The sequence below is a fragment of the Strix aluco genome, chromosome 2 (genome assembly GCF_031877795.1).
Source record: "Strix aluco isolate bStrAlu1 chromosome 2, bStrAlu1.hap1, whole genome shotgun sequence".
NCBI classification, from domain to species: Eukaryota; Metazoa; Chordata; class Aves; order Strigiformes; family Strigidae; genus Strix; species Strix aluco.
Window position 1 is genome coordinate 78,416,917 of NC_133932.1, and position 17,134 is coordinate 78,434,050.

General features: G+C 41.1%; 1 protein-coding gene and 2 long non-coding RNA genes across 5 annotated transcripts in view; 2 read left to right on the forward strand and 1 right to left on the reverse strand.

The window, feature by feature from the left end:
* The window catches only part of LOC141919564 (uncharacterized), a 64,718-nt gene extending 57,463 nt beyond the window's left edge, over positions 1-7,255 (forward strand). The window contains exons 2-3 of the long non-coding RNA XR_012622004.1: positions 1,713-1,900; positions 3,416-7,255. This is a non-coding gene — a long non-coding RNA (uncharacterized LOC141919564). The remainder of the gene's footprint in view (positions 1-1,712; positions 1,901-3,415) is intronic.
* Positions 1-17,134, reverse strand: part of CLYBL (citramalyl-CoA lyase) — a 177,556-nt gene that overhangs the window by 30,798 nt on the left and 129,624 nt on the right. The window lies entirely within an intron of this gene.
* LOC141919565 (uncharacterized) lies at positions 7,916-15,646 on the forward strand. Its single transcript, XR_012622005.1, has 2 exons — positions 7,916-8,007; positions 12,101-15,646. It is a non-coding gene; the product is annotated as an uncharacterized LOC141919565 (long non-coding RNA).

The following is a 17,134-nucleotide window of genomic DNA, read 5'->3' on the forward strand; positions in this document are numbered from 1 at the left end:
AAAACACTTATTAACAGGCTGTTGCTGTTATCAATTTACATAAACTAAATGTGCAGCCCTCTGGTACGTATCCCAAAAATAACCAACAACTTCACTGAATTTATACCAACCAACAAACATGGGGAGGGGGTTGTTGTTTTTTCCCATATTTTAATAGAAAATATGTTGCTATGTTAGTTAACACACCCATGCCATCTGTTGGGTTGAGAATTGATGCATTTGCTTAGAACCACTACATTTTAGATCTGTCTGCTTAGATACCCCAGGAATGGAAACATTTCCCTTCCATGATAAAATACTTCTAGTCACTATAGTTTCCACATCAGGATTCAATTTATGTTTCTAATTGTAGGACAAACTGAGAGGACCTGGCTGCCAAAGTCAGAGCTCGTGAGGGGGCTGACTTGGTGCCTACCCTTCCTACAACGGTGTATCATATCCCCACCCAGGCTTCCAATAAAACATTTCATGGGTAAATAAAAAAATGTACTAAAACCTCCGACTAAATGTACTAAAACCATGGACGAAAGGAGAGCTCTTTCTGCCTCATTACCCAGGGAAATGTAGATGCTATTCTTGTAAGATCCATGCAAAAGCTAAAATTTTAAGCTAGGTAAACTACTTCAACATTGTAACAGTAGAGAAAAAAGTAGTCCTCGATACAATAATGCCTTTATAGTAGTAGATGCAAGAATAAACACATTTTCCAAACACTATGTAAGGTCCCTACCAAGAATGGCCAAAATAGAAATTTTAAGGAACGGTGAAAAAAATTATTTACTCTGTTCTTCACATGAGAAACACAACATTGGATAGTACTCTGCTGTGAATGAATAGCTGATAAAGAAATAAAACTGATTGTTAAGTAAACAATTCCATCCCCAGGTAGCTTGGGATGGTGGTATCCCCCTTGTGTCCCACGTGGGCTGGGTTCTTTATCAAACTGAACAAGGGAGAAAGACAACAGAGAATTTCATGGTAAACAGTGATGGTAAACACTAAATATGCAACTTGTGCTGGAAAACCCACTGGGGAAAAAAATATTGGTCAGGGTTGCTACTTTACATTCCTTCTGTTTGACTCTGAGGAGTACATAGGAAGATGTTCATTACCACGTGCAGCTATGCCAACTGGAGAAGGTAAAGGTTTCAGTGACGCAGCATCGCCGACAAATCCACCGCCACCCAGACACACAGACATTGAAATTAAAGATGGGAATACGTGTGTTGCTGGCTCGATTGGCACCCATTAAACCTAATAACTAACCATCCTCATGAGTTCCTAGCTCTGAATTATCAAATCTGCAAAGAAAACAACATCCGTCCACTTTTACACTCCAGTGGAAGAGGTGGTCCCTCGCGGCGGGGCTGCGCAGTCTCGCCATCTGGAGAATAAATCGAGTGTGAAGTACAGTATAGTTTGGGACCAAGCTCCGTGGCGGCAGCCCAGCAGTTAGTTCATTAGTCCCAAACTTGCGGGGATTAGTGCGGTATCAGCTCTACTGTCGGATGGGATCAGGCAGGCAGAGCACAAGACTTGGGGAAGGGGGTGGTGGTGAAGAAGGAGCCCCTCAGGCTTATTTATAAAACTACACCATATAAGCACACCTAAATAGGTGCCTTTGGTAATAGTATTATCATAGTCTCCTACCAGCTAAATCAGTACCTTTCCTTCTTTTCTTTTCTTTTTTTTTTCCCATTTTTTTCTTTAAGTTATATGTCAAGACATAGAAATTTCTGCTTCGAAACAGAAGGAATGCCACAGAGCTGGAAGCTCAGCCACCCACTCACCCTGGACACAGTGTTAATACAGCAATAATGAAGCAAAGATGATCAGATTAACAGAATTTTGGGGACTGCAACAGCAGACGGAAAAATGACATTTTCTTCTTTTCAAACTGGTACGATACCCTACAAACCAGTTTTCCAGCACTGTGATTTCTAGATCTGCTTGATTCTGGGGACAAAATCTCTGTTTTGATTTATCTTTATTGCCTAGTCTTACCACCTTTATTTCCTCAAGACTTTCAGGTCTTAATGTTGAGATAGCGGGTATACTTAAAGATATGTTTATGTATAGATCTCATCCTGCTAACATCTTTTGGTGATAATTATTCATATGGAAATGTAAATATATGATGTGCTAAAATGGCAGGCCAGAATCTATCATCCTCATTGCCATAATAAGTTTGCATGTTTCAAATGGCAGAGGAAAAATTAATTACTATAATCACAATTCAAGTTATTTTTTGTGACAGGTCTGACATGGTAAAAACATACAATTATGTGTTAATGTTACTTCCCTGGAGTGGTTTGTTTACAGGACTTGACATTGCTGAATCTTTGCCACTTATATTAGTGCTTACTCTACAAATGCATCTCTCAAATAAGATTTTGCAGAAGTGCACATATAATATATACCCACAGCACTTTTTGGGCAAAATTGAGTTTCTGCAGAGGGAAAGGCTGACATTTTTTACATGTTTAATGCTCCATCAGTGAAATGATGCCACACAGAATGATACTTCATTTAGTTTCAAATTCACAGATGAGATTGGCAAGAGGAAAGACAAATTACATTTGTTTTTAAGGAAACAAAGAGAACTGTAACCGTGGAGCAGAGTGTTTCTGAGAACAGGAGGTGCTTGGTTCATGAGACTTGCCTTCTACCTTACATGCATCAGGAGAATAAATCTTTGAAATGGCAAATACTTATTTTTAGTTAGTCTTGTTAGACTGAAAACTGCTGTAAAATATGCATACATTGCAAAGCCTTCAGGAAGCTGTTACTAAATAATTTCTTATAGTTACCTTCAAGCAGATAATCAGTTCATGAGTTTTTAAAGACTTAGGAAGTTTTAAAGCACATTTTCTTTTAGTTCAATAGGGAACATGCCAAACCCACCATGTAATCCTCAAGGAAAGAAGGGCCAGGAGTGGGGAGGAGGAGGGAGAATAGGGTCTCCCATGGTGTATGTGGTGCTTCTCTGCAGTTCAGGCAAACGCATGTTTTAGAGTGCTGCAAGATTCTAATTTTTCTGCCACTCTTTCCTGAAATCTTCAAATTCTTTCTTTAACGATTATTTGGTCTATTCAAGCCTTTTCTTTTTTTATACCAACCTTTTCACTTTTCTGAAAGAGAGATTCTTCATGACATAATGAGTCATCTAACTCTGTGCATCTCTAGCATCTGCTGCTTTTCTCTCTGCTCTGCTAATTGTCTTTACATGCAGTATATGGTCTAGCAACACTAAAATGAAGCAAACTTCCATGGTCAGTATTATGAACTAAGCTGCAATTTAATTATGCTCTTCTGAGGAATCTTAATTTCTTTGCCTATTTTCCTAGAAGTGTCATTTAGGGTCTAGGAATGCATCAGTGTGCCTATCAACAATGTTTATCCTGTATTTTTAAAGGACAAGATCTCTTAAAGCTGTTTATGAATAGCTGGGACCTGCTTGCTGCCATGGGAGATTAGCAAACCTCTCCCTCCCTCTACCAGTGTGGACCATGTGGATCCTGAAGATATTAGATGGGGTCTCTCCAACATCACCAGAGTTGGGCAATTTCCATGAATGATGATCGATCGAGTGATGGCCTGTCTTGAGATGCTGTGAACATGTGGTACCAGAGAACAAGAACCCGAGGTCCACTCAGCCGGCAGCCCAAGACCCAGGGCTCATGAATGCCAGTAAAGCTTTAGGGGTGCTTCAGCTATGTAAGGACTACATTTCTGCTGAGCTGGGGTACCCAAGGATGTGTATATTAGTGCAAGAGAAAGACATTTTCACAAGTTGTGTTTAAGATACTTTTCCAACTTGTATGTATCTCATAGAAATTAAAACAGAGGCCAGTAGGCTACTTAGAATGAATTGGCACATAGAAATATTAATGTAATATGAGGGCTTAGCATAAATATCTCAGTAGCAAAAATAATACAGCATGGTGTGTGTGTATACATAAACACAGAGACAGGCTTATACCTTAAGACTATGTGTACAGAAATATTTCAAAAGGTTTTTTAATGACAGTACTATATACAACAGCTTCAATAAAAGAAAATTTTGTTCATGTACGTAGGCAGCTATTCTTCTGTCTGCCAACTTTTATAAACACTTACAAAAGAGACATAAACAGCCTTTCAATTAAGACAAATCAAGCTAACACTAATTTAAGCTGGCTGCAAGATGTAGTCTCTTTACTTTATTCCCTGGCTTTCTGAGGATGCTTTTGGTTTTGTGACAGATTAGCATCACAAATGAAAATTCTTTAGAAGCATTAGTGTTAATTAGTCTTCCTGGACAGTCCGAATGAGCTGCTCCATGAGACTACAAAATACTCTATCTGATGTATCAATTAAAAAAAAAAGGCTATACCTTTCTTTCATCTAGCACATGAACGTAACTGTATGTTACGCTAATTTTTTATTTAAAAATATTCTAGTTTAAGGTATATTTACTTGCAATGATGTAATAAATTATTATAGAAAATGTGTACATTTAGGCATCAATTTTTTATTTTTATAAATACATCTCTTTGTTGATGCTGATAATGAAATACACTGCTGTCCATCAAAAGTCAATCTGCTTTAGTAAAATCAATCCCTGTTCAGCAACTGATTTCAGGTGTGGTGATTCTAAGTGAGATATGGATCAAACGTTTTGAAGATCAGCAAATGGGTACCATCAGAAGCGCTGTTTAATTACTGCCTCAGTTATTTAATAAATTATTTGAAAAAAAGCATTAAAGCCAAAAGAGGTGAACATTAAACAGTGTGGAAAGTTAAAAGCAAGCTAAAGGCAAATAAAAGTTTATCAGAAAGAAAACAACTGGCCAGAGGCTTACGCCTGCTTGTACTGAAGGAGCCAGTGTCTGCCCCAAGCCACTTAGAAGCCCCTAGGAACGAAGGCAGCTTTAAGAAAAATCAGGTCAGCTGTGCCATGTCTTCCTTCATCATTCCTCTTTTCTGGAAGAAACTTTTCCCAGTATACCTGCAGTCTCAATAAAACTAGGTGTTCAAAGAGAAAGCTTGGAACAACCATGCATGTTTTTTGGTACTGTGCAAATACTGATTAAGAGCTCTTATCTCAATTTTCATGAAGCGCTTTATCTGCCTTGGTAAATTAGCAAATTAATATTCTGTAATGTGATCAAAATCCCACAGAATTCCCTAAATCCAAGTGCTTACAGGTCATGTTCACAGTGAAATTGTACTTGTGCAAAAAGCTCTCACCTCTTCATTTTCCACTTACATTTTAAAGTTAAGGGGTGTCACCTTGTAGACACACGTGTTTCTGTGTCACAGGTTTAGCGTGGGATTTATGACACTAACTGGTCACTCAGGTGTCTTACGTTGAGCAAGGCACCCCCAGGAAGTCATCCCACCAGGTGGGTTCTTGTGCCATCTAGAAGAGGGCTTCTTAAACCTTCTCATCTCACAGGCAGTTTTTTAAAGCAGATTATCTCATGTAGCCCTGCGTGCCCTTGTGCGATCACATCATTTGTATCAATTTCTGTTTACAGACCTTCTGAGAAAATCTATACCATCAGATAACTTAGCTCCCAGCTTCAGCTGATGGTCTTGGGCCCCAACTGTCCACAAGGCACAACTGCTCATTTACATCCAGGCTCCCCTTTTGAGGGAGTGAATCATCTGTTTCTTCCAAACCAAAACACAGGTGTGGTTTTAGAGATGGATCTCTCCAGGCATCACGCCCAAAGAGCAGTATGGGCAGGACTGCACCAAGTTCACCTGCTTCCAACCTGCTCAGTCCTGTGACACTGCTCCAGCAAGCTCTGTGTACCTTCAGTCCCACATGCCACCTTGCCATGCCCCAGGGCATGCAACACATATCTTCAGCTAAAGGTTAAAAAACCTCACATTGATATGGCATGTTGTTCATATTATTTCAGCTGCTGGAACTGAAGAAAACTACCCAGAAAAACAATCATACTGTAGGTCCATCAAAGCCCCACTCTGTGTCATGGGAAGACCCAGACCCATGTGCTATGTATCTGTCACTGCAGTCAGTCTGCTCTGGAGGTTTGCCCCTACGCAATGTGGACATGAGCCCCTCTGCCCCAATAGGCAAGGGAAGCAGGGATCTCTCCTTGGATCAGATGCATTTAGCATTGTAGAAGTAGCCTGTAATTGCAGTAATTACTTCCGTGGGAGAATAATGCTAGGAGATGTTCAACACAGGAAAGTTTGGTCTAACAAGCTTCACACTAAATTGACTCTCGCCTTCCTGCAAAGAAAACTTGTTTTACACACTTATTTCTCAGCCAGTGCTTACTTTAAAGACCCCCCTCACTATGCTGGATTTTACCAGAAATCTTTCTTCTTTCTCTACCAGAAGGCCTTCCTTCTGATAGAGTTCCCACTTGGATGGGTGCCTGGGGTGAGTCAAGGAACCCAAACATCCCACTCCACCCCAAATGCAGGTTTTAGCACCTCCTGTAGGCAACATTTTCTCAGATGCTCCTAATGATGTGACGAAGCTCATTACAGCTAGCTGTTCACTCTTGGCAGAGTCCCTGAAGGATGGGAAGCAGTACACAAGCAAGTGCACCCCCTTCTTTCCACCCCCACGCCCCCGAAGTGGGAGAGGGGAAACAGCACCAGAATGCCATGTCCCATGTGTCCCCGCATCGGCAGTGACTAGCTGAAGCAGAGACTGAGCCCATGTATAAAATAAGACTAACTCCATGACTCATGTATTCATGACAAGGAGTAAGGACCTTTTAGAAACTACTTGTTTTCTGTGGTCTAAACCAAACCTGAGAATGTGAATTTTTCCCTGCCTAGACCTATGATCGGTGTTAAAGGAACTAAGATTTTTCTCCAGTTTGAAAGTGGGACCTAGGAGGTGGCTATTTTCTAGGTCAAGTCTCTCCTGTGTCAATCCTATGGTTGTAGTACAGTATTTGTACATCACTGATAGATGTATTGTACTGGTACAATATAATACACTTCTTTATAGACATGTAGAGAAGAAATCTTAATTGTTTATGATGTTCTTCAAAACCTTTCTGAGTTTCTCATTTAGATATTCTTGATTGTAGTGGGACAAATTGCTGGAACTTGTGACATTTCTTTCCCTAAGCTTTTCTTCAACTGTTTTTCTGATGAAATAAATTATTTTTAAATGCTAGGCTGACTGAGAAGGTGTTCCTTAGTGGGGCTTCTGGAATATGGGCAAAATTTAAAGTAAAGTTGGTGCATATTTCCCAATAAAAGGATAAGATAAACCAAAGTATGTTTATTTCTGAGAGATCTAAGCAATTTCTACCCTTCTTGGCTTATTCCCACTCCATGCCCCACTTTTTCCCCATGCAAGCATTTCCAATGCAACTGTTTCTCTAGTCAAGATGCAAACTGGATCACTGAAATAATCATATTAGAAAAACTCAGGTTTATTTTATTTCTGAGTGGGAGAGTAGGAATTTTTTTAACTCCAGACCATTTCAGCAGTCCCGTTTACAGCATGGCCATACAAACAACTGCATTTCTGCAAGCAAGGGGGTTGCAAGGGATGGCACAAGCAGTAAGGAGGGCCAACATGGAAAGAGGAACTTCTTGAGCTGTTTTGGTTTTTTCCACCAGAGACAACTAGCTAAGCATCCATCATGTCACTTGTTTTGTGCTAATGAGGTGAGTAGCAGGTAGGACTCAAGCAAATGCCTGCATCATGTAACAATCATCAGTACGAGCCCCCGTTTTTACATCCATAAGTTTCTACCCATAATGTTACCTCATCATAACTGACTGGGGCACCTGGAAGCAGGGCACTTTGTTAAATCATTGATTACTTGACTAACACAACTTTTGCCTTCACTTAGGTTGCTCCCTTCATAATGTTTTATAATCCTGAACATGTGGGCTCCTTCACCTGTGTTTTTGTTACCTACTCTTAGATCTGTCCCAGTCCAAATCTGACATGGATTTCATCCACTACAAGCAGTCTGTCAGGCCTTGAGCTCAAATTCTTTACGTCTGGCTTATCAGGTATTTTCTCTCACTTTTTGGACAATGACTCTGTCAAATGCAATGTCAGTAAAAGACTAATAAGATGGCTTCAGCTTTGTACCATTTCTTAACACATATAATAAATGCTGGGGCCAGACTGGACCCTGCCTTTGTACCGATTTAACTACTTTGAATTTAGTTGACACCAATAACATTAAGTTGATGCAGAGCTTTGGCATGCATCTGTTCGCCAAAATGCTGCTAGCAGTATAATTTATTTTCCTGTGTGAATGACCTTCATGGACAATCAGGATTTTACAGCAGCATAATTGCATTCATATAGTACTGCTACTTTGTTTTTATTGTACTAATTTTAAAACAACAGTGATAAAATGGAATTCGGTATTCACAAGTTTGACACCCATTAAATTGCCATTTTTGCTCACTTTATTTTTCCCTCACATTTTTGCCCAACTTGCTTTATTGTTGTGTAACTGTCTGGACTAAATATGTATTTGGCAATTTTTTTGTCCCTTTGACTTGATATGATTCTCCTTCTTGATCTGAATGAAGGACTGTCAAAAGAGATTCATGAAAACATGTCCTACTTACCTAACGAGTGCTTTTTAAGAGGAGCTGTTCTGCTTTACTTGCTAAACCTGTTTACACTTTTTGATTGCCCCAGTAATAATGTGTTTCATATTGAGAACAGAAGGTAGTTTTTCCCCCAAAGTGCTCAGAGACACCTTCTCCAGCCAGAATCCCCACTCCCATCACCTGCATCAGGTGTAGGTTAACCCTGGTGGGACTTAGGTGATGCTCCTTTCCCTTTCCTTGGCAGTGGCTGCTTCCTTCGCTGCCAGCCGGCCACTGAGCATCGTGTCCATCTGGCAACTGCTCCTGCAACCTCCGGAAGCTCCCTGGCTACATTTTCTCATTCCAGCTGGGCACTGAGGCACCGTCCCTGCCAGCATGTTTGTGGTGCTTACGCTGGTGTGTGGTTATTCTGCTGGATACCGCAGGTCGTTCAGGTCCTGTCCTAGTTAAGGACTCTTGATTTTCACTTGGGATGGGGCTGTGGCCAGTACAGTCCAAGGTGATCCTCATATCACTTGTCAAGGGTTTGCTCTACATCTACAGAACTTCACTTATTTCTGAGGGCAAAATACACGGTGACATCAGGGTTGCTTGGCTTCATCTGTTGGCGAGTTCCCTACCCATTTCTCTCCCCACTCTTTCATTTGGCATGCAATTGTCAATAAACTTCTTAGGAAGTCTCCTTTTTAGAGGCAGTAGGTTTCTGCAGCACAGGTGCAGGAAAAAGTCTGTTGTCCCTCTTGACCCCACCAGACTACTCCAAAGTCTGGGGGTGCTGTACCAGGTACAACAGTACCAGAAAATTGTTGTAAAGTGTGTATCTTCCTGAAGTCTCTTTCTTTTTCTGATTCCTCATTCTATCTATCACCTTCCCCAGTGAGCTTCAGACAGGGTCACAAAATCACAGGATGGCTGAGTGTTGAGGTTTAAGCCCAGAGGGCAACTGAGCACCATGCAGCCACTTGCTCACTCCTTCCCCCTCAGGGATGGGAAGGAGAAAATAAAATAAAAGGCTACAAGGACAGGGAGGGATGACTCACCAATTACGGCCCCAGGCAAAAGACAGACTCAATTGGGGAAGAAAAAAAAAGAACATCAAATTAATTTGAACACCGCCACCACTAATTTACCAATCAAACAGAGTAGGACAGGGAGAAATACAACCACATCTTAAAAACACCTTCCCCCACCCTTCCCTTCTTCCTGGGCTCAGCTTTGCTCCAGATTTCTCTACCTCCTCCCTCCAGCAGTGCAGGGGGGCAGGGGATGGGAGTTGTGGTCAGTTCATCACGTGTTGTTTCTGCCATTCCTTCCTCCTCAGGGGGAGAACTCCTCACACTCTTCTCCTGCTCCAGCGTGGGGTCCCTTTCATGGGAGTCAGTCCTCCATGAACTTCTCTGATGTGGATCCTTCCTACAGGTGGCAGCTCTTCATAAACTGCTCCAACATGGGTCGCTCCTGCGGGCTGCAGTCCTCCCAGCAATAGACTGTTCCAGCATGGAGTCCTGGTCTTCAGGCACAGTCACCTGCTCCGGCGTGGGGTCCTCCACGGGCTGCAGGTGGGCATCTGCTCCACCAGTGAACCTCCATGGGCTGCAGGGGCACAGCCTGACCTCTCACCACGGGCTGCAGGGGAGTCTCTGCTCTGGTGCAGCTCCCCCTCTTCCTCGTCCTTTCTTCAGGTGACCTCAGTGTTTGCAAAGGTATTTCCCTCACAACTCCTCCTCTCCAGGTTCCCCTTCTTAAATATGTTATCGCAGAGGTGTAGCCACCATCACTAATTGGCTCAGCCTTGGCCAGAGGCAGATCCGACTTGGAGCCAGGGAAGCTTCTAGAAACTTCTCAAAGAAGCCTCCTCTGTAGTCCCCTCCCCCACTACCAAAACCCGCCACACAATCCCAACACACTGAGGTCAGAAGGGGCTTCTGGATGTCATTTGTTCCAATGCCTGTGCTCAAGCAGGAACACCCAGAGCTGGTTGCTAGGACTGTGTCTAGACGGCTTTTGAATATCTCTGAGGATGGACACTCCACAACCTCCGGGAAACCTGTGCCAGTGGTCCGTCAACCTCACAGTAAGAAAGTGTTTCCTGATGTTCAGAGGGAACCTCCTGTGCTTCAATTTGTGTCCATTGCCTCTTGACCTGACACTGGGCATCACCGAGCAGAGCCTGGCTGTGTCCTATTTGCACCCTCCCTTCAGGTACTTATATAAATTGATGAGCTCCCACCCTCCTTGGGCCTTCTCTTCTCCAGGCTGAACATCCCCAGCTCTCTCAGCCTTTCCTCATAGGAGAGATGCTCTAGTTCCTTCATCATCTTTGCAGCCCCTCATTAGACTCTCTCCAGTATGTCCATGGCTCTTTGTACTGAGACCTCTGTCATTCTCTTCCAAAGGATTTGCAAGATTTAGAAGTCCTCCCTGCTATTTGACAGAAGTCTTTGAGCATATTAAAACTGTCTACTTTTTTTTTATTTTTGAAAAATGTTGTTTAAAAAAAGATACTGGTATTCAGCACTCCAGAGTATTTATTAATATTATTTTAAAAAAAATTCTTATGTCCCTTCATGCTCTTGGCATCACCTTTTCCAATAGAATTTTCGTTTCCAACTGAGTGATTTGATCTTTGCTTTAAGATAATTTTTCATCTGTTGCTTATTTGGCTTTATTTCTTCTTGACCAGGTTTCACAGCTTCAGATTCTGTGTTGGCAGTTTCTTGGCCAGTTTTCCTTTCCTGTTGACCAGATATAATCTCTGCCAGTATGGACGCTAAGTCCTCTATCGCTGGCCAAGCGAGAATCAATCATGCTGAATCTTACTAATATAAATCTACACTTAACACAAATGTAATCCTCTTGGGAATTATCACCCACTGTAACATAAACTTTGTCACAATTTATGAATGCTTATGAAAATTAATTATTCTACCCCATTTACATGCGTGTTTGTAAATAGATGGCTATCAGGAAAATTAAAATAGCAAGACAAGAGTAGCAAAATGGCTTCAGTCTAACAGCAATATAAATATATATATTTAAGAACACGGCTTCTGCCTGTGTTTCTCAGGACAGGTCACTGTTTGACTCCATACGCATGTGGACCTACTTTCCAGCTATTCTAGTTTCACATCTATATTGCAGAATCGCTGTAGAGCCACAGGCAGGTTGAACCCCATTGTCCTCTAGACCATTCAGGCTTAGCACAAATGCACGATCTAGCGACGAGAGCTTTCACTCAGCCAATTCTGTGTGCCCAGAAGTTCAGCTCAGCTTTTTCATCCTGAACAATGGGGAAGTAAGGGGGATAGCCTAATATTTTATCCTCTGTTTTGCCTATGTAGTCTTTGTCCACCAGCGGTTTATGGCATTAAAGGCGAACCTCTTGCATGTAAGAGCTTTCAAACAGCCTTCCTCCTGTACACAAGGCAATGATGAATTAGAGTCACTGTTTGCTGTTATCCTAATCTATTTTTCAAATGAAGATGCCTTTTCTATCATCTGTATAACTCGTTCTGCTCCTTCTGTGTCTTCCCAGGATTGAATACGGGACAAAATATGAAAATTTGTTCTTCTGCTGTCCTGTCTCCCAAGGATCACCCCCTCCCTTCGAGTGTTGCTTGTACTTTTTTCACTGCTTCTAGTCAAACAAGTTATTGAAATGTTTTTGTTTGTTTTTTTGCTGTTTCCCTCCCTCGCCTTCAGTCGATGTTTGTAAAGCATTTAACACTACACCAGGCGGGTTAATTTACTGCACTGGTAAAACAGGCTATTTGGAGTGTCTTGCAACACTGACATGTTTTCAGCTTGAAAATCAGATGTCTACATCCCAAAGGAAAGAATTCTTGCCAAAGCTTTGTTTATATCGATGCCAGGTGCAATCTGGCCCAACAGTGGTAATGACATATGAACACTAAACAGTTTGTAAAAAGCATGCTTCAAAATGAAATCTGAATCCTATATATAAAGACCCAGGTAAGAGTCTTACTAGGAATTTGCCTGGTGTAGGAAAGTATTTCTTTGTAGAAACATTAATTTGGCTTCTGGGCTCCCTTTAGTGTTATTAGCGGCTTCTGATTTCAATTTTTTCATTACAGATTGTTTTTCTTTTGCTTCTGGTAGAGTTTTCAAAGCCACAGGTTTATTGTGTAGAAATATTTTAACAAAAATTACTGTAATTACTGTATTTAATACTTTATTTTGTACATGGCTCTTGCATGTACGATTAACAAAAGAAACCTTTCCTCTTTTTGCCTCAGAGAGAGTGACCCCAATTTGGTGAAAATTAGAAATGCTGCGATGCAATGTATACCGCAGCACCTCTTGAGAGGGAATTGCCAGAATTGAATTGCATCCTCTCCTTGGACAAGTTCAAAATCGGCTTTCATCACTAAAGAAGATTTTTTTGGTTGCTGCTGGCTACACAGGGGAAAAAAAAAGTTAAACCTGTGTGAGAGTCCTGGCCCTTAGATTAAGTAACTCCCTGCCCATAATGTGAAAGCATCAGAAACACTGCAACTTGCATATGTTTTTCTGAGCTCTGTGACGGTCACATCCTCAGCATCACTTTGCAAACTCACTATCAGATAAAACTGAGAAAACCAACAGTGGGTTGACACACCGAGGGGTTTTCAGAACGTGCCCAGATTTGTTTGCAAATCTGTATTAAAGTGACACTCCCACTAAATCAGCAGCCATTTACATGAAGATCTGGCCCTTAAAAAACAGTGACATTTATGTAGTGATCAGATTCTCATCTCTTCAGACTGATAACTTTAAAACCAAACACCCATTGCTGTTGAGTAGTGTACTGCAGTAAGGAAGGTGCTCAGTGTGATTTACATATCATATAGGCATAGAGCAAATAATTTCCCCATAGAGTAAACCAAACAAAAGCCGTGAGAACAACAGCAATAAGAGACTATTTGACAAAAAGCTATTCATGTGCACAACCCATTACCTCACCGCATACCTAAGTGTGAGCCAGTGGCTTTGGGTTTTGTCTTAAGGAGAACTCAGAGGGAAATTTTCAGGATGCCTTTCCCATGTGTTTGAAGTAAAATCATGAGATCAGTATGCCTTTAAAATGAGAGATAAACCACTCAATACTTTAACTCAAACTTCAGAAATCATGATTCTTGAATCAGTGCCTCAGCAGAAAAGGAAAGATTCAGATTTGCAGATGGCAAGTTGCTTGCTGCAATCTGAAAGGGTCTATACTATAATGGCAAAAAATATGACTATATACACTTTCTTCCTCTGTCCATCTGCCACTGTTATAGTCTAGTGTGGGGGTGATTTTATTTAAATTTGGACTGTTTGGAGGCTGATTTCTCATTTCTGCAATCATTAGGTTTGTCACAAAAAGAGTAAATAGATTTTTTTAAAAAAAAACCCCAACTGCTGCCTTGGTGCTGTGTGACTTAAATAGTGAAATCATTGCAACAGACTCTGAAGAAATCTACATACAACTGCTCTTGGTCTGCATAGTACCTCATCCAGTGACTGGGTATGTACATCTATACATGGAGGGTTTGGGAACCTTTACAATGCTTGTAGGTATTTTCTGAAACAGAAGAGTGGTAATGACCAGACAGACTAAGAATAAAAGAAGATAAATACATTAGTAATAGCAAATGAGTAATGCAAATGGGTATTTAATTTATTAATATTTAAAGGTTACAGGAAGAGTCATCTTGTTTTACTCACTTATTATTCACCTTCATCCAGAGAAATTATACACTAGCTTTCTATGGTTTCCCCCACCCTCATTTTGTAAGAAAAAAATGTCAGTGGACAGAGGTATGTATTTATCAAGACACAGAGACATTGAAAAGCTCTCAGGAACCATGACTGCGAACGTCAGATCATTCACCTTTTCCCTTGCTCAAGACTTGAGAAGAATAGGACATACAGATGGATTTTTTTTTTTTTTTTTTTTCAGACAGACAGGATTTGCCTAGAAGCAGCTTTTGTGCCTTCTGCCATCAGACCCTTCATCCTTGCAGGGACCACTTGGTGGACCTGCCTCCCGGAGTGATGGTCCTCATGGACAAATTCCCCCAGCCCAGGCTGATCCCCTGTGCTATCCTCATGCCTTTGGGCTCCCAGTGGCACTGATGCACCAAGGAATTGTGCCCACTGCTCTGCAGAGTCACCCCCCAGTACACCCCGCTCCCCAGAAGGCAAGTTGACGGCTGCATGGAACGGGAGCAGCTGGCTAAAGCTGCCAGCTCTGCCAGGCTGACGGCAAAGGAATTGCAGCAAATAATGGAAGTTGGCTCCTTAACAAGTTATGTTTCTAAAATGGCCTGTGATGTTACAGGATGCATACAGTGGTTTTAGGGCTTGCAGGTCATTAACTCAGGGGGTCTGAAAAATTAATATCTGATGTCAGACTTTAAGAGTTCACTTTAAATAGCTTGTTCTGTGAAAATGAAGAAATATCAAACTAAAATTATTACAGAATGTTGATTGCCCTCTCTTTTGCAGTGTGGATGAAGTGTCAGTGTGTAAGCTGGAAACTCAAGTCCATCCAGACAGTAAAGATTTTGGTTCTGTGTTTTGTGCAAGCTGGAAGAAAACGAGGCAGCTGCCAGTAAGGTTTCATCCTGCTTTAAGTCCCATGGTAACTCCACCAGTGAAAGGGGAGGACAAATTTAGCCTATTGCTTGGCAGCACCTTGAAAGGTATACATATAGGTATAAGCCATCTGGTAACAAAGTCTAGTTGCCTTCTGGATGGACCACCTTACATATTTCTGGTATTTTTTTCTTCTTTTTCCTTTAAAATTTAAACGGAGATTTGATTGTGTTATAGTTTGCATTCAATATTTGTCCTCCATCAAAATGGTATTGATATAATACAGCATACGTGTTGTTCTAAAGTCACTGAAAACAGCATTAAAGAGCACTGAAGAGCATTATTTGCTGTGTATCTGAAAATATATAAACATTAACATATTTCTTTAATTGAAGAAAATGAAGAGGCAGGAGACATTTTGTTGCACGGTTCTGAAATTAGTATCTTTGTCTGAAGCTGATGTAAAATAAATAAATGGGTTTTAAGCTGTGTAAGATTTAAACTATCTAGCATCTTTGTCACTTATTCCATGTCAAGTGGGTACAGACTGCAGCGATTCTGACAAGGAGGCTTTTCACGTTCACTTCTACCAGTAGTAACCCAAGACGTGGAGGGGGGTGAAGAACAAGGGTCATATTTATAATCTGGAATGCTGCAAAATCTATCTCTTCAAGTTTTAGCTGAACTGAGATATTTATCTTAACAAGATCTAATTAGACCTAATTTCCATAGCATATCAATTATTTTCCTCATTAGAGTAGCTAATGCCATGTTCAGATATCATGGCAATCAAGCTTGCGATTTCTGGAAAAACTGGTTAGAAGGCTTGGTATTAAGTGTGTTTCCAACTGTGAAATTTATCCTTCCGAGCAATGCCTCCCAGTTTACTCACTTTGTTCCAGGATTCTCCGCAGCATATGGCCACTGGAACCCATTAAATAACACGAAGTAAGACAAAGTCAGCGATGAGTCAAAAATAGCTGCACTAGTGAATCGCCTTTCAAAATTCTGTCTCTAACAAGAAAAATAATGAAGAATAAGACATGCAATTAGAAGAAATTAAGGTCAATTTTCAAGCCGGGTTGCCTATGTGGTGGTTTCGAAATCCACGTTAGGCACCTCAAATAAAAGCAGTCTGATTGAACACCTGCAGCTCTTGGCAATGCACTTGTTCATATAAGGCAGCCAGGCAATTCTTGTACACAGACTCTCTACCTCTCAGTTTTATTTTCCCCATTACCTAAAACTCCTAAAACTCCAGGTCCTAATCGCTAGGTTTGATTCCTTGCATTCAGCCTGAGTCATCTAAAAGTTAGGTGTCTGCTCTAAGTTTTTCCTAGAGTTTTTTACAGTCAGTAGTGAGAGGTCGGTATGTCTGGAAGGAGATTTATCTTCTCCTACACTAGATGCCTAAGGCATAGAGATGATTTGTTCTTTGGAGGTACCCAGCTCCCTTGGCTGAATATGCAGGGAGCCTCAGCGGCTAGTTGAGATGAAGCACCTTCTTCCTAGAGAGCTACAACAGGCACGATGAGTCTCATCTCAGTGTTTTCAGGGCTGGTGGCTCCTATTCCAGATGAGACACACAATATTTTGCTAATACAAAAGGTCTAACTATAGACCTTTGCTGTCATAATAATATCACACTAACAGTGGATCTTTAGGAGGAGCTCAATGTATGGCTGTATCGACATGATGCACGGCTGAGAGCAGGCAGACGCTTTCATTCACAACTATACCTTAAACAAACACTAGCCAATGACATTTATTTCCTCTCATTTAAAATACAACCAGTGCTCTGAATGGGTGCATCTCAAATGAGGCATAGGAAGCATGGAGATTTCTGAATAAATGGAATTCTTTGTCTGATGCATTTTGAAGCTTTAGTTATTTGGCTACTTTTGTATCCACTCTCTTCATTTGCAAGTAAAAAGATGTTTCCTCTGGCCATCCAAATAGTATATTCAAACAAAATATCCCAGGAAATAAA